The sequence below is a fragment of the Bos javanicus genome, chromosome 7, assembly GCF_032452875.1.
Source record: "Bos javanicus breed banteng chromosome 7, ARS-OSU_banteng_1.0, whole genome shotgun sequence".
Taxonomy (NCBI): Eukaryota; Metazoa; Chordata; class Mammalia; order Artiodactyla; family Bovidae; genus Bos; species Bos javanicus.
Genome location: NC_083874.1, coordinates 25,390,878 through 25,402,683, shown reverse-complemented (window position 1 = coordinate 25,402,683; position 11,806 = coordinate 25,390,878). Strand labels below are relative to the sequence as shown.

The 11,806-nt window shown below is 39.0% G+C and overlaps 1 pseudogene; it reads right to left on the bottom strand.

Moving 5' to 3' along the window:
- Nucleotides 1-310: 310 nt before the first annotated feature.
- LOC133252192 (U6 spliceosomal RNA) lies at nucleotides 311-400 on the bottom strand (annotated as a pseudogene).
- Between the last annotated feature and the right edge of the window lie 11,406 nt (nucleotides 401-11,806).

Genomic DNA, 11,806 nt, shown 5'->3' with positions numbered 1-11,806 from the left:
ATTATTGCAGGATACTCCAACGCTGCCCTTGTCACATAGATGAGAGAAAGGAGTCGCTGAGACCTCTAAATACCCACTAGATTTAAGGCATTTTATGTCATTATTTAATCTTAGAGTATCTCAGGTAGGAATTGCCATTCCCACTTTTATAATTGAAGTATAGTTGATTTACAATTTTAGTTTCAGGTGTACAGCATTGTGATTAAGTATTTTTACAGATTATGCTCCCATTAAAAGTTATTCCAAGGTAATGTCTACAATTCCCTGTGCTGTATAATATATCCTTGTTGCTTATCTCTTTTCCACATAGAAGAATGTGTTTTCCTGACATCCTTGCACAGGGGCCATGCTAATCTCTGTATTGGTCCAGTTTTAGTATATGTGCTACCAAAGTGAGCACTATCATCCCCTTTTTATAGAAGAGGAAACTGAAGTTCTCAGAGGTCCAGAGTCTCAAACTGGTGTAATTGCCGGAGGCGGGGGGTATCCAAGAACTTTGTTCAGATCTAAGTCTAGAGCTTTGCAGTAATGAGACCACCTACAAAAAGGTAAAATTTTATACTCAATTTCCTCTCCCTAGAGATGTTACATTCCACATGTTTCCTTATGTTTCAAATCCAATAACCTTATATCTGAGTATGTCACTTTTGGCTTTTGTAAAGTGTGCTACATTTGCACATTTAGTCTCAAGAATAGTTATGAATTTTTAAAAATTTGTTTTACTGATGTATAATTGACAACTAAAATTGCAAGATATTTCAAATGTACTAGATTGTGATGATGTAATAAACATTGTGAAGGAATTCTCCCTAACTAGTTAATTGTGCTGTGCTGTTCTGTGCTTACTCGCTCAGTCGTGTCCCACTCTTTGCAACCTCGTGGACTGTAGCCCACCAGGCTCCTCTGTCCATGAGGAGTCTCCAGCCAAGAATACTGGAGTAAGTTGCCGTGCCCTCCTTCAGGGCATATCCTCAACTCAGGGATCAAACCCAGGTCTCCCGCTTGTAGGCGTATTCTTTATCATCTGAACCAACAAGGAAGCCCATAGTTAACTAATACATCTGTTATTAGTAGTATTGGGGAGCCTGGTGGGCTTCCATCTATGGGGTCGTACAGAGTCAGACACGACTGAAGCGACTTAGCAGCAGCAGCAGCAGCAGAATTAGTATTATTGAGAGTTAACTTATCAAGTGAGACAGAGGAAGATGCAGTGGTATGCTTAAAGTTATTATGATTAGCAAATAAATTTCTTTCTCAAGTCTAGTGATGTGAAAGCCATTTTGATTCTCATAGCAAGCTGTCTTACTTCTTCTTTTAGAGTAGATCTTTTTTTTTTAGTTTGTCAAATAAGAGGATCACCAAGTTCCCTCCTAGCTCTCCAGTTCTGAGGGTTCTGATTGTTAAGGGCTTTCACGTCTTGTCTCCCCTTGTCTTCAGTGCTCTGGTCTGGTGATGTTAAAGCCATAGAGGGGTTTAATGATTTACCCTTGCTCACACAAGTGGTCTCTGCACCACCCAAGCCTGGCATGCAGGCTCCCTGGGTTGTAGCCTTGCACTGTAGAGTAGGCATTAGCATTTGGCCTCACTCTGCCCCTTTTCTTTGATGAGAGTTTATAATTTCCTTCTTATCTTGTTTTGATGGGACTAACCCACCTGAGGCTTTTGGGTTGGACACCTGACTCTGGCCTACCTAGTCAAAGTGTTAGTTACAGAAACAAGCTTATGGTCGAAACTGGGCCAAGGATAGGCAGCCATAGGGTTTGCTAACCCCTTAGGAAAAAAGTTTGCTTTTCACCTGGGCTTGAAAAAGGAGTTTTTATGGACTGGATGCCTATGCCTCACCCAAAATTCATATGATGAAGTGCTAACTTCTAATGTATTTGGAGATTGGGCCTTTTGGAACGTAACTAAGGTTAAATGAGATGGACCTCAAATCCTGTAGGATTAGAGTCCTTATGAGAAGAGGACGAGACATCAGAATGTGTTCTTCTGCAAACCCCCAACATATGCACACACCAAGGAAAGGCCATGGGAGGACATGGGAAGGAAGTGACCATCTGTAAGTTAGGGAGAGAGTCCTTACTTGGAACTGAATCCTGCCTGTTGAAGCTTTTCTCTTTGACTTCCCAACTTCTAGAACCATGAGAAATAAATTTTTGTGTTTAAGCCACCCAGCCCATGGTGTTTTGTTATGGCAGCCTGAACTGGGAAAGGAAATGGTAAAGCCCAGCTGGGAGCCACTAGTCATCATCTCTGTTGCCAAGAAAGGAAGACGACAGGTGGAGAAAGGGCTGTGAATGGGTGACAGTGGGTCTGGACCCGAGACTGCAGTACATGAGCTACTATTTTTGTTTAAACAGCTATAATGAGGCATAATTCAGATACCATACAATTCACCCATTTAGAGTGTATAATTCACTGTACACTGAGAGATATGTACAACCATCACCAGAGTCAATTTTAGGATATTTTCATCACCTCAAAAAGAAACCCTATCCCCTTTAGTTATCAGTCCCCTTTCTCCCCTTCTCTCCAGTCCTAAGCAACCATGTTTAGCAACCATCTTTCTGTCTCTACAGAACTGCCTATTCTGGTTATTTCATATGCGTGGAATCATATAATTGATATATGGTATTCTATGTCTTCTCACTCAGCCTAATGTTTTCAAGGTTAATATTATGGCATGTATAATTTCTTTCTATGGTGAAATAATATTCCATAGTACACAAAAACCACATGTTATTAACCCACTCATCAACTGATAGACATTTGAGTTGTTCTCACTTTTGCTTATTATTAATTACACTTCTATAAAATTCATGTATATGTTTGGGGTAGATTTATGCTTTTATTTATTTTGAATATATATATATATCACAGGGTGGAACTTCTGGATCATATGATAACTCTGTTTAATTGAATAACTGCCAAACTGTTTCCAAAGTGGCCACACTGTTTTACATTCTCACCAGCAGCGAGTGTTCTCATTTCTTTGCCAATGCTTACTATTATTTGACATTTAAATTCTAGCCATACTAGTGGGTGTGAAGTAATATCTTATTGTGGTTTTGATTTGCATTTCTCTGGTGAATAATGATGTCAAGCATCTTTCCTTGTGTTTATTAGCCACTTTCTTGGAGAAATATCTACTTAGATCCTTTGCCCATTTTTAAATTGAGATATTTGTCTTTTTATTATTGAGTTGTAAGAGTGTTTATAGCATCACTAACTCAATGGACATGAATTTGAGCAAACTCTGGGAGACAGTGGACAGAGGAGTCTGACATGCTGCAGTCCGTGGGGTCACAGAGTCAGGCACAACTTAGTGACTGAACAACAAAAAAGAGTGTTTATATATTTCAGATACAAGTCCCTTATCCGATATAATAATAATGAAAAGTTTGAAATATTGCAAGTTACCAAATTATAGCACAGAGTCCCAAAGTGAGCAAATGCTGTTAGAAAAATGGCACCAATAGGCTTGCTCAATTCAATGTTGCCACAAACCTTCAATTTGTAAAAAGTCCAGAATCTGTGAAGTGCAATGAGGTGAAGCACAATAAGACAAAGTATGCCTGTATTCGAAATTCGGTTCATTTTTGCCTAATGAGCCAATATATTTTTGTTAATCTTAATCCTGCTTATACTTTTAAGTACTTGGAACTGAAAGAGCGCTAACCAATATTTTTCTCTAAACTACACCATAAATGGCTTCCCCAAAGATTGATATTTAGAAATATATTTTAGTGTTTACAAAGCTATCACATGGTCTTATTTGATCCTTGTTCCCCTTGGGAGGTGTGAAAGTGGGTATTTTCATCTACATCTTAAAGGTGAAGAAACTTGAAGCTTGAGAGGCTACATGACCCAGGCTTTGACTTCATAAGGGGCATATCTGGAACAGAACCCAGGTCTTCTGATCCCTAGTTCAAAGCGCTTCATATAGTGCTGTCTTGAGAAGCTCACTGGGCTTCACAGATGTACTGTCCTGATGTGCCTGCGAGAAGCATGTGCAGGACAAAGAAATATTGCCACAAACGATAACATAGAAGCTGGGTCTCAGAGAATGTGTCATGGCTAAGTTAAAAACCAAGAGACTAAATTCTAGTGCCCACTCGAAGGGAAAACCACAGAAACTTTTTTTTAAGTCATAATTCTAAACAAGTAAAACCTCATACTCCTGTCCCCCACCAAATGGTTTGGGATATTTGTGGTAGATAATTTACACTATCTTAGGAACTATACAAACTCTTTAAACTGCAAGGCCAACATCTAAGGAGGCCAATTTGGCATTGATTTTTAAAATAAACATAATTATAATGAGAGTTGAAGCAAAGGAAATTAAGTAGAGTGAGTGCTGTACTAGGCATGTATCTAAACGCTCAGTTAGGGCCAGTGAGGAAGGTCCATTACTTGGCGTGAGTGCTGAAAAATTTTTTTGTAATTGCTCTCCGCTGTAGGTCACTATGTTTTTATTTAAAAACTGTTTCAACCACATTTTCACATTTCAGTAGGGCGCTGACAAACATAATTGTGCACATTAATGGTGTCAACTTAAAAGGAAGAATGGTTTTCTCCATCTTTCTGCAAACTGAGTCAAATTCAAATAGCTCCACTTAAAAGATAAATGCATTTCTTTTTCTTTCTTATTCATCTGTGCATGATAGTGATGGCGAGTGAATAGTCAGTGCCAGCAGTACTCTGTTTTGGTCATCAAATCGCCTGTTAAGGGCACGGTTCACAACTGGAATGCAAGTTTCCTTGTGACTCAACTGCAGGAGGAGCAGTAGTGATGGAGATGGAGGGCTGTGATCTGTTTTATAGGAATTTGTAGTAGGAAGGGGTTAGGAAATTTCTCATTCATTAACGTCCTCCCCTCTTACAACTAAAAGCATTTTCTAATGACTCCATGTCTATTTGAGAACCAAAAATCCTATTTAGATTATGAATTATTGCATATGAAGATTATAAAAAGGAAAGCTTTTTGTATGATTTAGAAATATGTGCACATATATATTAATCTATGAACTGTTTATGATGACAGCAGAGATAAAAATTTTAAACCCAAGTTGAAAGCCAAGCTGTTGTTCAGAGGGGCTATCTGCTAAGTGAAGAGGTCCAGAGATCAAAGCAGAAAGTTGAGGAAGGAAAAATAGCCCACACTTAGTCCACGAGCTGGTAAATACTCCTTACCATCACCAATCTGTGTCACACAGACACTCAGCCAAGTGGGTAGAAAGCTTCCAGGAAGGCCCCCAGACTGAAGTGCTTTCTCACAGCTTGCTGTCACCGGAAAGTTCTGTGGAGGACAGCTGTACTGCTGGGTGTAGGTCAGAACAGCTCAGACCCAAGTTACGAGCACTGGGGAATTCCATTCTTCACTGGTTGTTGGGAGAGGCAGCCAGCACCCCCGTCCCCTCTCCTCCAGAGCAATAGTTGGTCTCCCTTTCCATTTCTATCGTCCTTCTGTCTTATGGGGCTGGGCAAAGAACCAGAAAGCAGTGTCTGTCTTTATTTTCCTTAGGCCATCCTCCTTTTTCTCCAGCCATACACTGAAGACTAAGCTCCTTATCTCCTCCTTGCCTCAGAACAGACAGTTCTTGCTCAAAATTGATTCCACTGGATTTTGTTAAATTGAATTAAACCTGCAATCTGTTTTATTTCATTTGTGGCTCTATTTACTTTGCCTCAACAGTAATGACAACGCAGGGTGGTTTTGTAGTAGTTCTTTCAACTGAAGTGTCCACCTCTGTTTTTTGCTTTTGAAGATCAAGAAGTTATTTCTTGCCTCTTCTAGCTGAGGCCTTAAGTGTCCATTTGGCCATTGAGAAATATTCAGTTCAAGTAGAAGTGGCTGTTTTCTAGAAAGATCACAAAAGGCTGAGCCAATATAAAGATCTCTCAAGAAATTTTAAATATCTGTTTATAACAAGAAAGGAAATGCAAATATTTATCCAGGAAAAATGTTCTTTCCAGTGCAAATTCAAAGAAATACAAATTAAAGCAAATTTGAAGTGCCATTTACAACTACTTAAATTAGAAAATATCTGAACATGATAATCAAATATGCTAATGTGTTTGTAGTGAGTCAGATTTATTTTTACAACTGTTTTGGAAAGCTATATGACAATATTAGTCAATGTCTACAAATAGGATCTTAGCACAACTCTACAATGGAAATGGTGGCCCTGAACATAAAAATGTTTATCTTGTAAACTTTGCTCCTGGGTTTTTTTTTCTTTTTTTCTCTGAAAGCATAATAGAAAAGAAGTTAAAAACTGTATATGAAGATGCTGAGAACTTCTATTGCTAGTAGTATTACAGATTTGGTTACCTGAAAATCTCACTATAGACATCTTGAAATAATAGGTAAAATATAATAAATCTAAGTTAAAATAAATGAATTAGAGTTACATGTATCAACATGACTAAATTTCAAAACCACAATATTAACAGAAAAGCTCACATACAGTATGATGATATTTAGGAAAAAAATTTAAAAGCTAAATAATATTGCATACTGCTTTTTGATGCATACATCTATTTTTAAAAGTGTACATTCAACTAGGAATCATATTAAATTCACATTACTGATCATCTTTTGGAGGGATCTGGGAGTTTTTTTTTTAATCAAGAATGGGGCTGTTACCATATCTTTAACTTTTCTTTTTCTTAAAAGCAAAAGATCTGAAACAATGTCAAAAACTTAAGATTTGACAGAGTAACATTCATGCTAGAAATGTTTTATAACAAAAAAATAGATGTTCACTCCAATATTTTAACAACAATTACAAACATTCTAAATGTTCTAAATTTTGGAAATCCCATGGGTGAAGGAGCCTGGTAGGCTACAGTCCATGGGGTCGCTAAGAGTCGGACACGACTGAGCTATTTCACTTTGACTTTTCACTTTCATACATTGGAGAAGGAAATGGCAACCCACTCCAGTATTCTTGCCTCGAGAATCCCAGGGATGGGGGAGCCTGGTGGGCTGCCATCTATGGGGTCACACAGAGTCGGACACGACTGAAGCGACCTAGCAGCAGCAGCATGCCATTTGAATTTTATACATTATTTTGTCATTAAAAATGAACACTTGTCAGGCACATGACGTAATCAGATTAAACCCAGGTAGTTTTGTAAAACAGATTCCATGGAGAGAGTCATTTGAAGGAATATCACTCTGAAACCTAATAAATTTTTAGAGAATCAATCTAATTCTCTTCTAAGAGCTCTCAAGACTTTATTAGGAGTTCCCTCATTCCAAAAGCACAGTAAAAGCTTTTAAGATTATCTTTCTGTATATCTGATTTTTACTATCTCAGAGGCTAGTTAGCTACCTGGGAAGACTTTATTCCCCTTTCTCCATATGTTTAACTTGACTCCAAGACCAATTCTACAGACTATATTTTCATCCCTTCTTTCTCAGATTCTGAATTTTTTTCTATTGCCAGTAACTCTGAGCCCTTTCCAATATAAACCACTCAAACATGTTTCAAAGCCTTTCATTCTTCCTTATTTATTGCCTCAATTTTGCAAATTTAAAGGTCCTAGAACTGAATTGGCAAAGAAGAAATTTTTAGCCAGCGGAGGAAAGGGAATGGTTTTACATTGCATTAATAATTTATTTTTCCTGCTAGTTAAAGCAAGTAAAACATTTGTATCTATTGTTAAGCAAAGAAACTTACCCTATAAAATTCATATTTGCTATAACAACTATTGATTCAAACTGAAATGGTCCCTATTTCAACACATAAGGTGGGCTAGGTATTTAAATCCACCTTCCCAGTGGGAAAAAAGTAAAGATACATGATAAAATATTAAAAAGTGTTTATTAAAGCAGCAAGATGCTGAATAATAAGGAATTATTGGGCCAATATCTAAAAGAAGGTGGAGAACAAAAAAGTTGAAACCACAGTGCCCAGAAGGCATTTTTCATATCTTTTTTAAAATTTTATTTTATTTAACTTTACAATATTGTATTGGTTTTGCCATATATCAAAATGAATCTGCCACAGGTATACATGTGTTCCCCATCCTGAACCCTCCTCCCTCCTCCCTCCCCATACCATCCCTCTGGGTCATCCCAGTGCACCAGCCCCAAGCATCCAGTATGGTGCATCGAACCTGGACTGGTGACTCGTTTCATATATGATATTATACATATTTCAATGCTATTCTCCCAAATCATCCCACCCTCTCCCTCTCCCACAGAGTCCAAAAGATTGTTCTATACATCAGTGTCTCTTTTGCTGTCTTGTATACAGGGTTATTGTTATCATCTTTCTAAATTCCATATATGTGCGTTAGTATACTGTATTGGTGTTTTTCTTTCTGGCTTACTTCACTCTGTATAATAGGCTCCAGTTTCATCCACCTCATTAGAACTGATTCAAATGTATTCTTTTTAATGGCTGAGTAATATTCCATTGTGTATATGTACCACAGCTTTCTTATCCATTCATCTGCTGATGGACATCTAGGTTGCTTCCATGTCCTGGCTATTATAAACAGTGCTGCGATGAACATTGGGGTACACGTGTCTCTTTCAATTCTGGTTTCCTCAGTGTGTATGCCCAGCAGTGGGATTGCTGGATCATAGGGCAGTTCTATTTCCAGTTTTTTAAGGAATCTCCACACTGTTCTCCATAGTGGCTGTACTAGTTTGCATTCCCACCAGCAATGTAAGAGGGTTCCCTTTTCTCCACACCCTCTCCAGCATTTATTGCTTGTAGACTTTTGGATCGCAGCCATTCTGACTGGCGTGAAATGGTACCTCATAGTGGTTTTGATTTGCATTTCTCTATCTTTTTAATATGCATTTTAGTTGTACGACCTCAAAAGTCACATGGGACAGCAGGCAAAGTTCATGGCACACTCAAGGTAACAGTCTAAGCAGAAACTCTTAGAAAATGCTGACAATCTTAGAGAGATTCCCACTATGAAATAAAGGAGATCTGGAAGTTGATCTGTCCAAACTCCTGATTCCAGGTGAATGAATATACTGACATAATGAGTAAAGGAAAACAAACAAAAAACAACCTATAACCAGAAGTTGCAACTGGAATTGCTACAGAGTCTAAAAAAACTCTATCTATGAGCCTAATTTATTATAATTGTCCCAGGATAGTAATACATAGAGTCTAAAGAAAACAAACCAAAACAAGACAACCCCCCCCACCAAAAAAAAAAACAAGCTCATAGATACAGAGAACAGATCATTTATTAGTGGTTTCTCAAGGTGGAAGGTGGGCTAAGTGTGTTAGTCGCTCAGTTGTGTCTGTCTCTTGGCGATCCCATGGACTGTAGCCTGTCAGGCTCCTCTGTCCATGAAATTCTCCAGGCAAGAATACTGGAGTGGATTGCCATTTCCTTCTCCAGGAGGGTGGGGTAAGGAGTGGGATAAATGAGATAAGGGAATCAAAACAGAAGAAAAAAACACAACTAAGTTGTGTTTTTAATTACATTTGAACCAGAATCAGAAGCGCTGAGGTGAGGCTTCTGTGGCTTCGTGTGTCGAGGGACTATAGAAGTTGAGATTACTTAGGCTGTTCCTAAACATGTATGAGTAACTATGAGCAGCAGGGGAGGAGCTGGGGGAGAAGTGCGTATCAGGTGTTAACAGCATTTGTTCTGAATGCTTTCCCTCTTGCTTTTCCCAGTAACTTTAGTTTTGGAAAACACCTTGCCTACTCTAAAGTAAACCAAGCCACTTCCCCCAGGGGTGTGCCCTGGCCAGGCCATGAGTTGTGTCTACTTTGATCTCAATTCCAGGAGGGAAATGACCCCAAAAAGAACTGGAATCTGAGGGCTGGAATCCAGGCTAGTGGTGAAGATGAACATACTTCCAAAGATGAGAAAAACCTCACTTGTTCTAAATCATCTTGCTTTCTGCCCAACAGGCAAACTGGGGTCCTTGCTTTTGTGAGGGTGTGCAGTTTATCCTGGTAGGAGGTAAAGGGACTTTATGTTTTATTGTTTGTGGAAAATTAACTGTCCCTTCCCACATTGTTACACAGGAATCTTACAGTCTTGGTGTCTGAGGAACACACCCAGGGGCAGAAACAGTTCACCAGAAACTGAACTAACACCAAAGTGTGGAAGAGAGCCATTCCAAGATGAAAGATGTTTCCCAGGGCCAAGTGAGGTGATGGAAAAATAAAATGCTAGACAAGTACATACATAAATGTAGAAAGGGTACCTCTCCTCCAGCTTCATGCAGTACTTAGGGCTTGATTTTGCAAAGTGCCTTTCATACAAACTGTTTCCAAAACCACTTTACAGTTAATAAAAAGCTCTGTATTAGCCATTTGTTGGTATGCAGTAATAAATCATGGTAGAAGCACAGGAGAAAATTACATCCAGGAGATGACAGGGCTGTCAGCTGTCTATGAGGTGGGACAGGTTGAGGATCTGGGGTTGTGGTACCACAGAGCTGATCTACATAACTAACTCCACTTTTCCTAGGTCTTAGGTAGCTCTGTCAAGCAAGGATAACTATTTTTTGAGCAGTAACCACAAGATTGGATTCTCAAATTTTCTCAGGATTCCCCCACCTCCCAGTTCAATTTTCAAGGCAGAGGTACCAAACCACACATGATTTGCCACTTATTAGTCAGTTTTAAGTATAACTAAATTGAGAGTGAAGGCAGATACACATGGTACAAAATTCAGGAGAAGAAATTTAAATTTTTAGCCAAGATCTACTCTCAATATCGAGCCACCGTCAGGCCCCAACAAAAGATTTTCAAACAGTGAATCTCCCTAAAATGTAGTTTATTCTGGAAATTGAAATAGGAGCTGCTTTATTAGTTTTATAAGGTAGAGAAGTTTTCCCAGCTTTACATTGTTGAGAGCAAGCAATTTCTTTTCAGTGATTGTGAAATGGAAACAGTAGATGGCGATGTTGCCCTTATTTGGGGGGAAAATAGGGCATTATGGACTCAATGGACAGGAGTTTGAGCAACCTCTGGGAGACAGTGAAGGACAGGGAAGCCTGGTGTGCTCCAGTCCATGGGGTTGCAAAGAGTTGGGGCACGACTGAGCGACTGAATGACAGCAACAAAGAGGGGCTTGTTAGAAGCTGGTGAAATGTGAGGTGCTGCGAGCTAAGTCGCTTCAATCCTGTCGTTCTCTTTGCGGCCCCATAGACTGTAGCCCACCAGGCTCCTCTGTCCATGGGATTCTCCAGGCAAGAACACTGGAGTGGGTTTCCATTTTCTTCCCTAGGGGATCTTCGCAACCCAGGGACTGAACCCGGGGCTCCTGGGGCTCCTGCACCTCCTGCATTGCAGGCAGATTCTTTACTGTTGAGCCACTAGGGAAAACATTCAAAATCTGGAGTTAAATTTTTTCAGCTGTATTAGAAATGCACTCATTGTCCCACTAGAAGTTGAGAGTTTCTCTCAACTTCATATGAGCTTTTTATAGCTCTCTGTTGTTTTGAGGGTGTGCTTTTATATTCTAAGGTGTAGCCAAAAGAATAGGTATAGGAAAGGAACTTATACTAACCCTGGGCCATTTACTCTGACCTCATCAAAGGAAGCAGTCAGGAGCTGACAAAAATCTACCAAATTACCAGTTTGGAAATAAAGTACTCAAGATACTTGTTTGGAGGAAACTGGTAGACAAATTGTAGAATTGATATACTTCTACCATAGTGAATTTCAGGAACTAATAAAAAAAAAGCAATGGTAATAATTATATTACAAATACATCCATCATTTATTGAGTTTTTGCTGAGTCAGGTAGTAGGTCAGGTATTTTATGTATCTGCTGTTATGTAGTTCTCAGAATAATCTATAAG